Here is a 19354-nt window from a genome sequence, read left to right on the forward strand (position 1 = left end):
GGGCCAGGAGAGGTCTGGCTCGCCATGTGGTCTCCTCCGGGGCAGGCAGCAGGCGGGAATCGAACTCATGCGGAAGTGGCCTCAGATTCTTAGTGCTGTGCTTTAACCCGCTGCGCCACCAGGGAGGGCCAGTAAATTATTTTCTAAAGATCTACATCATACCTAATAGGAAACCAACTGTGAGAAATTATAGCTCCATATGCAGTTATATATTAACTATTAGCTATTACAATGCAGCTTTTTTAAATTCTGATTCAGACACTGATTATTATGATTTAAAGAAAACATTGGAAATGGATAATTTTGGCAAAAATCAAGACAATTAATAGCTAACTACAGATAAGAATCCAGATACTTATTCATCAAATAGAGGAATTTTAGTCAGGGAAATTGACATATTAAATTCCTATCATCTTTGTTACTAATTAGCTATAATGCCATGAGTCAGCCAACCTCTCTGGATGCCTTCAGTAATTTCATCTGTTCCTTTCAAGTACTTGCAAAAAGAAAGTATGACTATGATCTGTTTGTGTAAATTGAGAAATATTGATGAGGATTTTGCTTAGAAAAAAGTGAATAAAAGACAGTTTTATCCAGAAGCATCAAAATGACCAAAAGTATGTTTTTCTAGAAACATTTAAATGTAATAAAAACACATTTTGAGACCATAGGATATTAACATATTTGATTAAAATGTGTATTATCTTACTGTTATGAATTTATAATAATCCAAATCTATTTTCATTAAAGTGTTGAAATAGCCTTCCCAGATTATTCTTTACAGATATCATAGATCTCTTATAATAGTGTAAATAACTTTTCCTTAAAAGGTGAACTCGCGAACAGCTGTCTATTTTTTTAGGAGTTGCACTTCTTCATGGTCTTCCTCATGGGTAAGCACTACTTCTTAGCCATGCAAAAGAACTAGATCTTGATCTTAATCTCAACCACCACTGGAAATAACTCCAATCCTTTAATAGAGAACCAGACCTAGATCATCTATGTGAAGTGAATTTTGAGAGACAATTCTCATTTGTAAGGGAGATGGTGACTTTGACTTTCACCACCAGCTCCTACAATATAAGTGACATTGTGGCCTGGATCTCGAAAGTGATCCAGAGCATGACCTGTTTCTTCACTGCAAAATGCTGACAATCATAAGCATAAAATCCCCTTTTGTTACACTCAGAATCTATCATTGAGCTCACAGGAAAGTTAGGCAAATGATCAATGAAAACAAGATCTCTGAGAAATGCCTGTCGATAATTCAATCGTCACTGAGGAACCACAAGTTAACTTTCCATCTGAAGCTGGCACTACATCTTCTACATCTCTAGAATCCTTATATTCCACAAAGGCAGTCTTAGATGATTTTTCATGACACACAGTTCCTAAAAGACCATCATAAGTGAAGGCCTCTCTAATTCTTCTTTGTTAGAACCAGGAAACAGGTTACCAATATATACCTTGGTTTCTCCTCCATATCACCGCAATGCAATGTGATGATAGGCCCATACGTTCTGCTCTTTTTAGCTTGAAACACTCAGAGTTCAAGTAAAATAAGAAGTTGAAATATAAACTCTCTGGCCAATATCCTGGTAGCATTAGCAAATTTATTTATTTATTGTTAATTGCGGTAACATTGGGGTACCCTCATCAGGTATTGCCGTCATAGTATGTGCACCACCAATTTGGCCATATTTTGCCACCACAGACAAATATATCTCCCTTCCTTCAGATTCATTTCCTCTACTGCACACTCTCCCCTTGTCTCAGCTATCAAGTCAGCTATCAAGAGTTAGTTTTTCAGCTTGTCTTTATTTGACTATTTATATTCCACATACTGGGGACACCATCTGGTATTTATCTTTCTTTCTTTCTTATCCTTTTGTATACGATCAAGTGTAGTTTTCTGTTCTTACCAGTTTTTCTTCTTTTAAAGGGAGAACTTTATATAACAAAATAAAGTTAAAAGCTACTTTACCAAATTTATTTTATATGATGATCATACTTCCTTTTAAAAAATTGGCTAAATTTTGCAATGAATTCAGATCTAAATTTGTATTGACCTACAATCTACTCTGACTGCCATCCTAAAATACTTGATTCTAGCTTGCTTAGATTTTAATGACTATGTATATTAAATGTCATAATTACAAATAGATACATTCCTAATAAGCTGAGAAGACAGTCAACAATATAAGAAATAGGGAGGAGATGCAATCAGAATCCCTTAAAGATTGAAAGGTCCAATCCTACTTGACAACTAATGCAAAATTCATCCTAAAACATCCAAGGCAGGGATTAGTGAGGCAACATCAACAAAAAAGTCTATTCTGATGTTTACTACAGACTCAAATACCAATTTCATATCATTACAAAGATGGAAGAAAATTGTCACTTAAGAATCGTTATTTTTCCTTTTGCTACAAATGAAATTTGTCTATTTTTGTTATTCATATTGCATAAGTTCAGAAATGTTTTGTTTTATGATGTGTCTTTAGTTGCTAGGGGAACTGCTATTTTTAAGGACTCCCCCTTTTATTTAAATGTAAATAGGCATTTACCAAATTGCAAGGTTTAAACATGTGACTGTATAAATATATTTAAGCTTTTGAAAAATAAAAAGGATTATATCTACAGCATAATTTTTATAAACTGCTGTATTTTCTTTTTTTTAAGATTTATTTATTTATGCATATAGAACTAAGGTACAGGCCAAATGTGTAGGGACAGTAAGAGGATCACCAGGACAATGGGGAGCAGAACAGGCAGAGTGAAGAAGTACACTGTTGGGGGGGTGGTGTCTTCCTGGCCATTTGGATCACCTCTGCGGCCAGGAATGGAGCTTGCACTGAAGTGGCTACAGCTAGCTTGCAATGCTGCACCTTAACCACCTGTGCTACCAGGGAGGGGCTGTATTAAAATAAAAAATACTCAGCAAAAATTTAGTAATAGACATCAGGTCTATGGGCTATGTAAGTGTCAATAAATAAGTTAATCAGAAAGTCAGATATCAAGGTTTAATTATTAATTCATTGAACTTAAAAAACCTGCTTAATATTTCTATGCTTCTATGTCCTCAACTCATAGTATAAACAAGAGAATTTTAAAGCTAAATGGGAGGCTAACTATTATGTTGCCAAATGTCCTAATTCTACAGCTAAAAAATACCTAAAACACAGCAATCAAACAATTTGCCCAAAATAGTACCTGCAAAAGAGTATATGTGCAGAATATTATAATGAAAAACTTTGTCTGCTTTATAGAAGTTTTTTCCAAGAGAAGAAATGAGAATGTAGATTTTTTAAAAGCATAGATAAATGAGTAGTAGTGTTACATTGGCAAGTCATATTAAAGAGAAGCTGTTGTGCAATTCTAAATCAAAATTAAAATGTTTCTCAATGAGTACACCATGTTTATTCTTCTTACCAAATGCAAGTCTTACAAGTCTTAAAAAAAGACTTGTCCATTTTTGAAGTTACTACATTCCAAAATTATCGGAACAAGTAATATTTTTTTTTCTAAAGTTTTATTTATTTGTTCATACAGAACTGGGGTACAGGCCAGAGGCTCAGGGGCGGCGAGAGGATTCACCAGAGACAGAGCAGGGAGCAGAACAGGCAGATGGACCAACTACACTGCTGAGGGGAGCAGCAGGCGGGTCAGGTGAGGTCTGCCACGCCATGTGGTTACCTCTAGGGCAGGCAGGAATCGAAATCATGCTGAAGTGGCTTTAGCTTCTCAGTGCTGTGCTTTAACCCGCTGCGCCACCAGGGAGGGCCGGAACAAATAACTTTTAAATATATTTTCCATATGCCTAGATGACATAGCAGAGTTAAATTGATTTTGATTTTTAACTTTGCAAATTAAAAGGGAATTTCTCACAAACAAAACTAAGCACAAAAACATTTGATCGGGCCCTCCCTGGTGACGCAGCAGGTTAAAGCACAGCACTAAGCATCCAAAGCCACTTCAGAATGAGTTCGATCCCTGCCCCGGAGGTGACTCACATGGTGCAGCAGACCTCACCTGACCTGCCTGCTGCTCCCTTCAGCAGTGTACTTCATCAGTCAGCTGGTTCTGCTCCCCTCTCTGTCTCTGGTGAATCCTCTCACCACCCCTGCAGCTCTGACCCCAGTTTTGTATGCGTAAATAAATAAATCTTTATAAAAAAAATTTAGTCAAAATACAATTTAAAAATATGTAAAATACCAAGTATAAAGGCTAAGAACTAAGCAGGAAAAAGCCCCATCTGTTGCTTGAATATACTAATTAAGTATCTCCATTTTAGCGACACATACCTTACTCCTGTTAAGCAGACCCGCCACCTATAAAGCTGAAGACAACAAATTAACTGTTGTGAGTGAGTTCTTACTAAGAGTTTTAAAATGCAGAGCTATTAGCGATCCCTACTTTTACTACAAAAGATTTTGAGAAAGATTAAAAAATAGATGTATGAGGACAGCAGTGGAGATGACATAGATTTAGGTGGGAAATATGGCTGAGGATTGGGAAAAATAAACATATAAAACAACTTAATTTCTATCTCATCAAATTCAGCATTTTCCAACTTCTAAAACTGCATAATTACTGCCCCCAAAATATCTAAGAAACCTGAGATCACTAAATTGCAAAGAAATAGGAAAATGGACTAAATTTTATGCATCTCATTAAAAGACCATTAAATGAACAGCTGTTCCTTCATTCTCGTTTAAGTGCATTGGTCATTATATCTAGGCTTGTTTATAATAATTTTGTACCACAATAATTTTGTACCCTGATGAATGTGAGTAAGTGATAAGTGAATGTGGCAATGTATCTAAAGTTGCTCTTGCCTAAAAAGGTATACACTGTCTTCATATTTATCTTAATATTACAAATAACACATGAATTTTCATGCTTAAAGTCTAAGTACAGAGAATAGTCAGTATGAAGTTAAATCCTAATTCAGAAATTAATACTAACATTTATTTACATTTGCCAAGCACTGCTCTAGACAGTAAGGATATATTGATAGCAATAAACAAGATACCAGTAGTTCCTGCACTCATGAGGTTAAGACCAGAAAGACAAACAACAAGCCAATTTATATAGTAAGTATAACCTTGATGAAAGTCATCTTTTTAGACCTTGGTTTGCAATCTACAAAACTGGAAAAGGGATATTAAGTGAGGTTAAGTATATGAGTCTCAAAAAAATATTATGCCAAAGATTATTAATCAATACAACTTGCACTCCAATTTTCCCAGAACTATCACTGCCTCTATAGACAGACATATAACAGAATGTAGACCACAACAAGAGGTCTAAGTCATGCCATAAAACAGAAGAAAGATAATAAATGATGGTAAAATGCAGTACAAGCATGTGTCCTATATAAAAATTGTTAGTAAGCTATGATTTCTTAAATAAGATGATAATGACCAATATGTTATCTGGAACACATACTGTCTTCTTTGGTCTTACTACTGGTGTCCAAATAAGTAATTTTTATTTCAAATATCATGGCTGAAGTTAAAAAAAAAATCTTCATTATCAACTAAACTAATGTTAGATTATGAATTACAAGACACATTTTAACATGAGAATTCTTTCTCTTTCACTTGAAGAAATTATTTAATATGATGAATTCATACTTTTGCAAGACTATAACAAAACAAATATACAGTCTGATGATTGATTCTTATATTTAAAACAGCAAACCACTTGAGAATGAGTAAATAAAATTAAGTTTCTTTGGACCAGCAAGATAACAAAATTACTATCTGTGTGTGTAAGGAATTAACACCTTTCATCAAGTATATACTCAGTAACTCAGAAGTATTAATATATAGGATACAGAGTAAAGAAATACAAGCAAATACTCAAAATAAAATACAAGTTAACTAATAGCCTGAATCATCTTTATCTCAAGTCCTCATGGTATGACACAAGAAAAAAACAGAAATGAGAAAAAGGCCTACACAGAGAAGTCTACAACGAAAAGTTAGGGATGTGTATGAAATATGCAATGATGAGAGCCATACTGTTCTTTCTATTAATAACAGAGGACAAGTCTTATTCTCTTTTGTATCATCAGGTAAAGTAAAGTGCCTGGTACATGTGAAACCAATCAAATGTCTTATTTGTTGAAAAACATAGAGGCAATTAAAAGAGACTTTCTACATCCTCTTACCTCCAGAATTACTAACTTCTAGTATAAACAAGCCATATTCTTTTGCTATAACATACTGCCTTTTAATAATAGTTACCTTCATTCCTACTGTTCTACTCCATTCTCAGATGAAATAGAGACATAGACACTTCTGACTTGAACTCATGATGAAAGTTCAGAATATAATCTCGTCATGGTTTTATAAAGATAAGTTACATACATGTCTATGTGCACAACTCTGGTTAACATTCTTCAGCTAAGCTTTTTTAATCAGCAATCATCTTGTACTTGTGATAGATCATTTGATCAAACATTGTAAGCTAACTCTTCAGCAACTATCCATGATTTAAAAAGTGATGTGCTCCAAAACCAGCTGTTCAAATGTAAAAATATGTTGTTATAAAAATGAAAGCATGACTGGTATTCTTGCCATCATGGAGAGTTATTCTACACTCACTAGCAGTGTGGGTCACAGAAGTCCTTATATGCTGAATCAACACCTCTCAAAAACTGGATCTGGATGCATTTAAATTGTCAAATATATCCATATGTATCATCAAACATGAAACTTTCATTAATACTCCTAAATTTGTGCTCTACATTTCAGAATTACTAAGATCACTGAAATCTGTCATCCTGCCTAATAATTCACAGAAACATGAAGTATCCAAAAACAATATTAACAATTCTGGTAGTTTGCAGGCCCTGAGTTGACACTAGAAAGTATTATAGGAACCTTCACTGTAAGAGATGCAAACTTGTATCATAATGGTTATCAAGCCAAAGGAAAAACTACCCTACAAGCCAAGGTAAATTGTCTGACTCTTAGTCAGAACTAGTCAATCCAATTTGTGTGTGTGTGTGTGTGCATTAATACTCAATTCATAGGTCTTACAACATCTTAAAAATCAACCAGAACTCAGTTTAGTAAGGAACTTCTTAAATATATGAATGAATAAGCAGCATTAGTCTTGCCTAATAACTCCCAAAGGACACTGATATTACATCAGGATAGTACTCCCTAAGTAAAAATGTTAGAGAATAGTTAGGGATAGTCTAGGAAGTAGACGACTTCTAAAAAAAATAGAGGACAAGTGTGGGAGCAGGGACAGGGAATGACAAGGAAAATCAGCACTTTCCCTTGGTAAAGAACAAGGCCCTACACGGACCTCACATTGGATTCACCTAAACCTGATGATATCCTGTGTCCTCTTACCACTTCCTTTCCTGAAAGACTAAGGAAAGGCTCATTTGCCTTCTACTAAACTAAAATAACGCTATAAATGTGTGGGCACATATTTAACTTTAAAATGTATTCTAAAGGCCCTCCCTGGTGGCTCAGCGGGTTAAAGCACTGCACTGAGAAGCTAAAGCCACTTCCGCATGACTTCGATTCCTGCCTGCCCCGGGGGTAACCAGATGGCGCGGCAGACCTCTCCTGACTCACCCACTGCTCCCCTCAGCGGTGTACCTCCTCTGATCTGCCTGTTCTGTTCCCCACTCTGTCTCTGGTGAAGCCTCTTGCCGCCCCTGCACCTCTGGCCTGTACCCCAGTTCTGTATGTACAAATAAACAATCTTTAAAAAAAAAAAAAGTATTTTAAAGACAATTCTAAAATAGAAGCTCCAAAATTAAAATTTCAAAATGAAATATCCTGCAATAAGTATATTATGCTACTATGTTCATCTCAATATTACCTCTACAATCTAGAGCTAATGTTTTCCCCATGATAAACCACAATAAACTGAATACTGAAAAGAGAAAGAAATGAACAAAGAAAGAAATGAACAAAAGAGCAAACAAGCAAATCTACTTAGAATATATAAGTTTATCTTGGCAAAGAGACAGATCTGAAGAATTTCTAGATCTGTTCATTCATTAGGAAATGGTGAAGAAGAAAAGCAGACAGTGGAGTGTTTCTTGTAGAAAGCCCTTATCTAAGACTCAAATTTGCCATCCTGGACAATAATGAGAAGAATCACCTCAACACTGGCAAAATGAGCTTAAATCTGTAGCCCACATTGTGTATGAAGGGAAAGTTTCCCCAAAAAAATCAAGAAGGAAGGAATACTCCAGTCTTTGCTTCTTTTTATGTATCTGAATAATAAATATTAAGACGAAAAAATATTAAGCCTCATCATTTTATTCAACCACTATTATGACAACATTCCAAATAGTTATTTTTAACAACACTTACTTGGTAAAGTAAGTGTTAAATATAAGTGATAAATATATACATACATTTGTATATTTACCATTGTTTTGTATAGATTTTCTTTAAAGAGGAGTTCTCATAATTTTAGTCTCTTTTCTGTGCATTTATCTATAAAGTGTTTCAGTTCTTTCATGATGGAAGATATAATTAGAAATGTTTTTTTATCACTCACATGAGCTAAGGATTGTTTGCCAAATTTCCATATCACACATAAATACATATATACAAAACTTAACCTCTCCTTGCCTAGATATAAACAAAAACAACTTTTAGACAAGATGTGACATTAATTACCCAAAATACAAATATTTTTTAAATAAATGCTGAAAAAAAATGTCATTTTGTGAATTTTTAAAATCCTACTGAAGCTTTGCTACAGAGCTAATTCTCCCACACAGGAATCTTTGAAAACATTAACAATGAGAATGCCAGCTAAATTTTAAATACTTTCACTAGGCAACAACAGTAAAATAAATTTCTTTCTTGTACATTTTTTTCCTCTTTTTCATAGCAAAAGCAATGAACAGAGGTTATGGACTACTGCAAGATCTAGGAGAAATCAGAAAAAATGAAATTATGAAAATAAACAAAATCCAAGCTTCAAATAGGAAAAAGAACCATAAACAGAGAACTGTTATAGCATGTAGGCATGTAAAAAAGTAGGCAAACATGGGGATTACAAATGAGATGGAAAAAGGCACAAAATGATGTAAAAATAAACTATTGTATTAAAATATTTTTAAGTGGGTAAAGATACTATGTATTTTCTGCTATTCTAACTCTTGACATTCTTGTGCCCTGAAAAACAGTATCACAGTGGAGTTTGAGTTCTTTCATTTGTAAACTACTCTAACAAGTTCTAAACAATAGTATTCCATTCCTTATTTCTATGTGGATTTTCTCACAATTCCTTCCTCAAAATTCCTTCTTCTCTAGTGGTGAATTCTGCAAACCAAACAAAACAATGTCTTCCTCATCCAGGACGACTTCGGGTTAGAAAACAGCAGTATTAAGGGGAAAGTCCAGAATGAGAATGGGTACCACAAACTTAAAATGGCAAAAATCTGGGCAACATAAAATGTCCTGTGGGTATATTCAGCACCCAAACCATGGAAAAAGAAAAGCCAAACTCTAATTCTGATACAGAGGTAAGTATCTGGAAAATGACAAGAACAATGGTGAGAAACCCAATTAAAGAATGGAGATAAACTTCAGATTCAACAAAGAAGGATATATAAAATAGGCAAACAGAAAGTAGAGTCAGTGCCCAAAGGTGTCAATCGTGCTAAAAAGAGTAACTGAGGGAATGAGAAAGCTGAAAGATTAAAATCTGAGTAGGAATCTAAAATATAAGTTAGAGGTAGTAAAGTTCACATGATAACAAAATCTAGAGGGAGGGGATGAAGAGAATGGATTGTTGGAAGAGAATGTGGTGAAAATAAAATGTATAGAAATTGAGAAGAAAGAATTAAAAGAGATGACCCAGGATGATAGCACAAGTGAGTATGGAAAGACTATAAGCCAGCTATCAAAGCTCATGATAAGTACTGAGGACTGGTCTACAACTTCTGTGGTATTTACTATATGGACCAATGGCATCACATAGAATCTTGTTAAGAATGCAGAATCTAAGACCCCCCCTAAAAGAGATCTACATTTTTTCTATTTATGCATACAAGAACTGGGATACAAGCCAGAGGTGTCGTGGTTGAGAAGATTCACCAGAGACAGAATGGGAAGCACAACAGGCAGATAGGCTGAAATACAGTTATGGGGAGCAATGGGCGGGTCAAGAGAGATCTGCCACGCCATGTGGGTCAGCTCCCTGGCTGGGGATGCTGCAATGGCTGTAGCTAGCTTCTTAGTGTTGCGCTTTAACTTGTGCCACCAGGGAGGGCCCCAGATCTGCATTTTAACCATATATGATTTGTAAACAGTTAGGATTGAGAGCTTAATAGATAGAGTCTGTAGGCTAATAAAGACAAAAGCAGGAAGTGGAGAGTCTCATGGCATGAGCTTAAGAGTGAAAATTTTCTTTGTTGTTTTTACTGAGATGACACAGGTTTACAGCACTGTATATTATTCAGGGGAACAGGCTCACAGTGATACTTGTTTACCACCTCCACCAGCGCATCCATATCCCTTTATCCATATCCCAGTAGGCTCCCTCCCTATTTTTCTCTACTTCCACAATTCCCTTTGATTAGCCTCAGTTCTGCAGTTATATGTCTAGACTTTCTTTGGTTTAGTTTTGTAAGTTCCTTTGTTTTGCTTCTCAATATGCCACATATGAGTGAAGTCATTTGGTATTTTTTTCCTGCTGGCTTGTTTCACTTAGCCAATCTTATCCATGTTTCTGTAAATAGCAAGAGTTTGCCTTTTTTCAGTTGTCAAATAGTATTCCATTGTGTATATAGACCACATATTCTTTACCTTATTTTCTGTCTTTGGACACAGGTTGTTTTCATACTCTGCCTAATGTAAACCATGCTGTGATGCACATATTTCCATACTATTTACTAGCGGGGTTAGATCAGTCTATATTCCTACCAACAGTGTATGAGAGTTCCTTTTTCTTCACACCCTTGTCTACATGTATCATTTCTGCTTTTTGTTTTGTTTTTTTTTGGGTTACTTTCAAAAAGAAAGTGAAAATTTCACTGCGGTTGTAATTTGCATCTCCCTAATAAGCATTACTGAATATTTTTTCATGTAAGTTATATGCACTTCTTCCATAGATCAGTATCTATTTAGCTCTTCTGCCCCCCTTCCTTATCTTAACATCTCAGACTCCAGATCCAAAGGAAGGTCTTCAAGGACCCTGGCTAGTTCAGACACTCAAAGACCCAGGTCCAGATTGATTTCTCGATCAGTTCCTCCCAAAGCTGACCTGAAGTGACACTCCACAACTGCTGGTATTTCATTAGCCATTTTTACATGGCTGGTTTATTTTTGTTGTTGTTGTTGTTGTTGTTGTGTGTGTGTGTGTGTGTGTGTGTGTTTTTTGGCCTGGGCAAAAACAAAGTATTAATACTACTTTTATATTTATTTGTTTTTTTATTTCCTTAAATCATTGTTCACTTTTATACAGTATTTGATTTCTCCCCTAATTTGTAGTTCCCATAATTCTCCAACTACCACCTTACCTGTGACCATCACTATAATCCCTTATGTTTTCCCCCGTTTTTGACCCTCTCCCTCTCATTCTCCTGCTGTATGCCATATGCCTCTTATCGATGGTTTCCCTTTAAGTTTTGTCTTTTTTCCTAAATCTCTGTTATAAATAAGACCATCGGATATTTTCATTTTTCCTTCTGAATTATTTTACTTAGCTCTAACCATGTTGTCACAAATTGTGTATCTTTTTTGATCACTGAATAGTATTGTATATATACATATCACATCTTCGTGATCCATTATCTGTATGGGGCATTTAGGTTTTGTCTCTATCTTAGCTATTATATAGTGCTACAGTAAATGCAGGAGTGCAGGTTTCCCTTCCAATTAGTGTTTTTATATACCTCTGGATATATTCCCAGAAGTGGGATTGCTGGATCATATGATAGATCCACTTTTAATGTATTAACGATCTTCCACATACCTCCATAGTATCTTTGTTCTTTTTTATTGGGTTGTTTTCTTATTACTGAGCTGTATGAGGTTTTCATAGATCCTGTATAATAATCCCTTGCCAAATACATGATGTGCAAATATTTTCTCCCATTCAGCAGGATATCTCTGTTTAAATCATAATTTCACTGTGCAGAAGCTTTTTCAGTCTGATATAGAACTGTCTGTTTATTTTTGCTTTCATTTTCCTTGCCATTGAAGTTGGATTCCCAAAGACATCACGGAAGTCAGTGAGGTAGTATTTTGCATATATTTTCTTCTATTTTATGGAGTCTGGGCTTGAATCCTTTTTTGTGTATGGTGTGAAAAACTAGTCTAGTTTCCTTTTATTTTTTTGTATGTGGGTCACCAATTCTCTCAATACCATATGTTGAAGAGACTTTCTTTTCTCCATTGTATGCTCTTGGCTCCTTTGTCATAGATTAACTGCTGATATAAATGTGAGTCTTTCAATTCTACTCCATTAGTCTGTGTGTCTGTTTTTATTCCAACAGCATACTGTTTTAATTATTATGACATTGTAATATAGATTGAAATCTGGGAGCATGATACCTCCATCCGCCCCTTTTGTTGGTCAAGATTGCTTTAGTTATTTGCATTTTGTGTGTGTGTGTTTCCATATAAATTTCAATAATGCTTGCTCTATTTCTTGATAAACATCATTCACATTTTGATAGATATTGCATTGAATTTATAAGTTGCTTTGGGTAAAATGGATATCCTGACTTCCAACACATGAGTATAACAGTTAAAAGGCATTGTTTTCCTGTGTCAGTGGAGAATGAGGTAAATTGTGACAGAACTCAGAGTAAGTAAAGGTCACATCTATTCTACTATTTTGACATGGTTTTCCTATCCATTTCCTCTGTTTCTTCAATCCCATCTTCTGTCTTAGATTGGTTTCAGAGTTTGTTTTATGGGGGGTTTTGGTGCTGTTTTTCTTTCATAAAAATATGTATTATAGTAAAGATCAGTACCCAAAAAAAAACCTACTTAAATGTAACACACATGGAGTAACATTCATAAACATCCCATTCTCTAATATAACCTACTGACCAACTTTTATTTTCAAATGCTCCAGTCATGTCTACCCAATCTTGTTAACATACCAGTTGCATATGTAGTAGAAATACCCTCTACCTCATTTCCAAAATTTTGAAAAATGATAATTATTACATTTTATAATGACTTCCTATCCCATACCATCCCCTCTTTCTCCCTGAAGCTCCTTTATGAGACAGGAACTGGATATTCCTATTCAACAAAACATCACTTTGAAGACTATTCATAAATCATACTAGAAAGACACCAATGAAACAGAAAAATGTATAAATCTGAGTTCATTTCACAGACATTTCTTCACATAGGAAATAAAAATAACCTTATTCCTTATTAACTGAAAATGTTTTAAATACCAGAGATGTTGGAAATTAAATAAAATCCCTCAATCCATAAAGAAGAGATTTAATAATTAAGCATAACATTAACAGAATAATTTAATTATTGCTGTAGTGAGTGCTGAGTATATCCTTAAGAAAATATGTATAATTAGGATATTTATGGAGATCACTTTAAAAGATTAAGGTGGTGATCACACATGAAGTAACTTAATTTATAACCACAGTACTACTGTAATTAAATGTTGGAACAACTAGATATCCATATGGAAAATACAGTTTACCTTGACCCTTATTTCACACTATTTAAAAATTAATTTGTGAGAATCATAGACCTAAGTGTGAAAGCTGAAATTATCAAGTTTCTAGAAGAAATTACAGGGGAATTTTTTGTGAATTGGGCAGGGAAGGATTTCTTAAACTCAAAGACAGGGCAGTGGAATTCATCCAATTAGAAGGAAAAAAAAAGAAAAAAATAAGAATGAACATGAAGATGACTTAAGTGACTTATGGAGACCAAAAAAAGATCAATATATGTATGTACTGCAGGTCTCAAAAGAAAAGAAAGGCTGGAAACATTTATAGTGTTTGGAAAGAAACAAGTCAGCTGATTAAGAATCTGAAAAAGTACCAAATTGGAAGAACCTAAAGAAGCCAGAATCAAGTCACATTATAATTAAAATGTCCAAAGTTAGGGCCCTCCCTACTGGTAAAGCAAGTTAAAGTACAGCACTAAGAAGCTAAAGCCACTTCAGCATGAGTTTGATCCCTGGCCCTGGAGGTGATCCACATGGTGCAGCAGACCTCTCCTGACCCGCCCACTGCTCCCCTCAGCAGTGTACTTCAGTCAGTCGGCCCATTCTGTTCCCCACTCTGTCTCTGGTAAATCCTCTCATCACTCCTGCACCTAGGGCCTGTATGCCAGTTTTGTATGCATAAATGAATAAATCTTTAAAAAACATGTCCAAAGTTAAAAACAAGTAAAGAATCACTGTTGTAGTTTAAAATTTAACTGATGACACTAGACAATGTAATAGGAAAAGTAAAACAGTATGAAGATGCCAACATTACAAAAAACAGTACCCTATAACTATAAACTATTGAATAGAGGGTCAAATAGAAGAAAAAGTCACAGAAGTAAGCTTATTTATTTATGTTGAACACTTGAAGATTTTATTTATTTTTGCATAGAAGAGCTGGGGTGTAGACCAGAGGTGTGGGGGTGTGAGGATTCACCAGAGACAGAGTGGGGAGCAGAACAGATCTGAAATGCTCTGCTAAGGGGAGCAGGAGAGGTCTGTGTGCCATATATGGGTTAGTTCCTTGGCCTGGGATCAAACTCAGGCTATCATGGTAGGCCTTGGCAGTGACAGTGCTGAGACTCAAACCAAGAAGGTGCCACAGAAGTAAGTTTAAAGAAAAGTAATTACTAATTCAAAAATACAAAAGTTCAAAAACACTACATGAATATGAAAATAACAAGAGATTAAGTATAACTAAAGTACTATGCAGTAATCTTTCTGTTCCAATAAACAAAAAGTTGTACATTTAAATATAAGTTTCTGTGTTGTCAACCATTTATAATATATTCCAAAAGACACACCTTTGGAATATTATTAAACTTGACGAATACAAAGAAGTGCTATTTACTGTGTTTATTTACAAAGAAATGCTATTTATTGTGTTTATTTTATTTGTATGTTATCTAACTCCCATACTAGTTTATACAGCAGGGTCAGGACATTACCTGTTTCATTCATCATTATATATTCTGCCTACAGTATTTATAGGAGGCAAGCTATACATATTTTTTGAATAATTGAAATAAATGAATTCATTCAATTTCTAATCCTTAACCTTAATACTTTTAATTTTGTATAAAGTTCCACACTAACTAAAGTTCATCTTTTATATAAATCAGTTTGTTAAGAGGATATCAAAACTTAGATTCCAAACCAGGTAACTCTGACTTTCAAATTATTTTTAAAATTGAAGAAATGACACTATAGAAGCATCTAATGATAGCAACAATGACATTTCACAAAAAAACCATAAGAGGCAGAAATTCACCTGGTTAGTGATTGCAAAGTAATATGACTAAAGGAAAGAGAAGGGGGTAAGAACCCCTATTCTTCATCTTAAAAGAGTTACTCACTTTCTCAGCCATAGAGCTACCTCCAGAATATTATTACAGTTGATGTTTTTGCAATTTTCACTTTTTACATAAACCTGAGTGTGATTTCCTATGGCTTTTTTTTTTCTTGTTCTAAGGTGATTCTAACAAAATACTTAATGCATTGACTCAGTAAGTACTTTTCAAATAAATCTATCATAAATTTTATAACAAGTCCATTTAAGTGATTGTCAGTTTCCATTTCTCACCTGGGTTTATGAGAAATAAATATCAAGTAAAAAGCACATGAGTCTGCTAAAAATATGAGTGTTTTAAATGCTGTGACATAAAGTCATTGAAATACTAGCTTAATTTTTTCCCCTATAATATAACAACACTTGGATTTTTGCTGACAACTTCCATACTAGATTTCAGCCCAAAGCAATTTGTAAATAGACAAGTCAGAAAGTTCTTAAAAATAAATTAGGGCTTATAATGGAAATGCTGACAGACGCTTCTTTATAATAATGCCTGGTGAGACTACTATAATTTAGAAATGACTAAATCACAATATGCATGCAAGTGTTGTAGATCAAAAATGCAACAAAGCCTAGCTTATAATTAAATCAGAATCATAAATAGTTTAGTAAAATGTTATAAAGAAAGTGTGATGTGACAAAAATATATACTAAGTTAAAATATATACAAGCAAGGATTTATTAAAGCTTGCCATCTAAAACATTCAAACAAGAGGAAATACCAACTACAAAGGGAAATCAAGAAGTACAATCTCAATACAGATTAAAAATACTTGACTTCCAATATTATTGGTATGTACTATAATTAATTATGACATCACATTCACCATAAGATGTTTCTACTAATAGTCTAACCAAAATATAAATTTTAAAATATTTACATAAGAAATTTTAAAAAATAACCAATCTTAGTATTCCTATTTCTAGAATCCTTCAGCTGCAGCTCAACTTCCTGTTGTCATTACCTTTTCTGCTATTATACTGCAGGCTGTCTATGTCTTTGATAGTTACAAGCTACCATTTCTATCAACGCCTGCTTTTAAACTCCACATCTGTACTTTGACACATAATAGTTGTCAAAGCTATTTGGTGCTGAAAGCCCAACATAAACAATTCTACCATAATTAAGGAAATACGGTGAGTGGTCATTTACTAAGAACTTAAAGCTAAAGAATCAACTTTATGTTTCAAGCAATGTAGAAACCCAGAAACGCTTCACAACTCCATTATGAAACCAGATGGAGGCCAACATACACTTCATGAAATTAGTGCATAGTTCATCTTAAAGTATATACATTTCCAACGAGCTTTCTTAAGTAATTCCATTTTTTCTACTTTCCTCTATTAAAATATTACATTAATCTGTTGACATGGACGTGCTCTAGTGGGTTATTCATTAACACAGTGGTTTGCAACAAAGGATAATGTTCTATCCAAGGGTCACCTGGCAATATCTGGAGACAATCTCCATTATCATGACTGAGAAGAGGAGTGCTACTAGCTTCTGATGATTATTTAGCAGCCAGAGAAGCTAGTAATAATCTTACAATTTACAGGGTAGCTTCTTTCAAAAACAATCCAAAAGGCTTCTGGAATTCTACTCCTTATAGAATTCATGGTTTTGTTTGACCTGATCTGGTTAGATTCCATTAGCCCTAAACTCAGTACCAGTCCCAGATTATAGCAGTCACTCACATAATGTTAAGAGGTTAAGAATGGAGCACTATAATTTCCTTCTTCAATATTTTTTCAAAACGAAGACTTAGACATAGTTTAGCCAAGAACGATTACAAAATAATGAATCACTAAAGATACCCAGAATCACTGGATATACTAACAGTTCAAATGGAGTTTGTAAGACAACTGAGGTATAAATGGAAGAGCCTCTTCCCAGTTATATGAAACATTAAGCTAGCTACTTAGCTTCTCTATGCCTCTGTTTATCTGCAAAATAGGAAAAAAAATTACTTTACCTCTTAACAATATTATGAAAATGAAAAAAGGAGCCCTGTATGTCTGCTCTGTCAGGTAATGGGATAAACTTAGATAACAGTGTGAAATCTACCATTAAATGCTTTATATTGTTGGGTAATGTCAACAGTCTACCACATATTCAGTATATGTTGGCCTTATACTAAGTATATAAGGGACATATAACTAAATTTTTTTACCTTAATTTTAATTTTAGAGCTACATGTAACAGATGGTTGCTGTTGCAGAGCTTTAAAAGATAAGTAATATTTGAGATGAAGACTTGAAAACAGATTAAAGAATGACCAGAGGTTGGAGATACACATTTTAAACAAAGGGAAGGGCCCAATCAATATAAAGGATTGAGGGAACACCTTGATGTGATCAGGGAAGGCTGCCCAGAATAAGTGGAGTGTGTGAACGAGAAAAGAGAAATGAGGTCAGATGTGTTAGGCAAGCTCAAATACAAATACCCCTGTATACCAGTTTAAGGAATCAACTTTATAAAGAAGACAATGGAAAAGTATCAAAAATTTTAATTCTAGGATATATTTGACCACATCTATGCCTTAGAAAGACAATTTCACCGTGAGCAATACATTTGGGGTGGGGGGGGAGGAACACCTAAGGCAATAAGACTAGATAAGTACGAGACCACTACAGTACTCTGAGATAGGTGATGAAGACTCAGGCTTTTGCAATCATAGTAAGAACAAAGGCGAAGCAATATATTGAAGATAAAATTAGTGGGACTTCGAGAACTATGAGATGCGGTGGACAAGAATAAAAGTAAAGATAAAAGCTCCTGAAGTAGCAGACTAGAAAAACTAATAATCTAAGCAATTTCTACACTGACTGAAGAGACAAAGTTCATAGACTACTTGCTTAAAGTCGCATGTAAGAAAACAATCTAAACATACATTAACAGCTTAAAAGTTTACAATTTATAGAATCACTTAAGATAGTTTATATTTATTAAAATCCTTTTAAAAGAACACAGAATAAAGTGTCTATCATATGGTAAATGAAATAACTATAAAGCAACATACATTGCATTATCCAATTTTGCTTTACGTGTTGGCATAAAAAAATGATGGAACATGCCAAGCAGTTAATTTTTTTTCTGACTGTCTAATTATACTAAAAGTATAGAATATTTTTTATTTGCAAAAACAAGTTTTTTCCCTAAACTATTGTTAGTCCACTGAAGCCTTCAGCTACATCACTAATAGAGAATTTGACATGACCAGACCCCAACTCTACTGAAGGTTTACTATGGAAGACTAAATTCAAAGCAAATTAAGTAAGGTAGTATTTTTCCTTTAGAAAATTTTAATACAAAGTATAAAATGGATTATTCCCCTCTTTATTTAATGTTCTATGTATAGTTCATGTCTGCATATATGCAACTACAAACAGGAGTTTGGTATAAACCTGATTTTATTGTGTAAAAGATATTTATTCTGCTCATACTTAATAAACCAAGTTCATTTGATAGAGAGCAGATACTACATGCTGAAGTGGCTCAACAAATACTAATTTTTTATGTGTATATGCCAACTCCTTCTGCATTTAACAATATCTGTTTTTCTAAGTTCTAAATTGACATCTAAATATATATATATGAGAAATAAAGAGAATTTTTCAGCAAGAATTTTAATCTTAAATTTGAAGCACTTTACTGTTCCATGTAATAGTTGTATTCAGGAAGCCACTAGTGCAGAAAGAGAGGGAGGGAGGGGAGACAGAGAGAAGGAGGGAGAAAAAGAGCAAGAGGGAAGGAGGGAAAGAAAGAGATGAGAGAAGGAGGGAGGGAGTGAAAGAAACTGATTC

At 34.3% G+C, this 19354-nt stretch overlaps 1 protein-coding gene across 4 annotated transcripts in view; it reads right to left on the reverse strand.

Moving 5' to 3' along the window:
• Window positions 1-19354, reverse strand: part of NUBPL (nucleotide binding protein-like) — a 167620-nt gene that overhangs the window by 54838 nt on the left and 93428 nt on the right. The window lies entirely within an intron of this gene.

The sequence above is a fragment of the Condylura cristata genome, unplaced genomic scaffold (genome assembly GCF_000260355.1).
Source record: "Condylura cristata isolate star-nosed mole 26May11 unplaced genomic scaffold, ConCri1.0 scaffold00013, whole genome shotgun sequence".
NCBI classification, from domain to species: domain Eukaryota; kingdom Metazoa; phylum Chordata; class Mammalia; order Eulipotyphla; family Talpidae; genus Condylura; species Condylura cristata.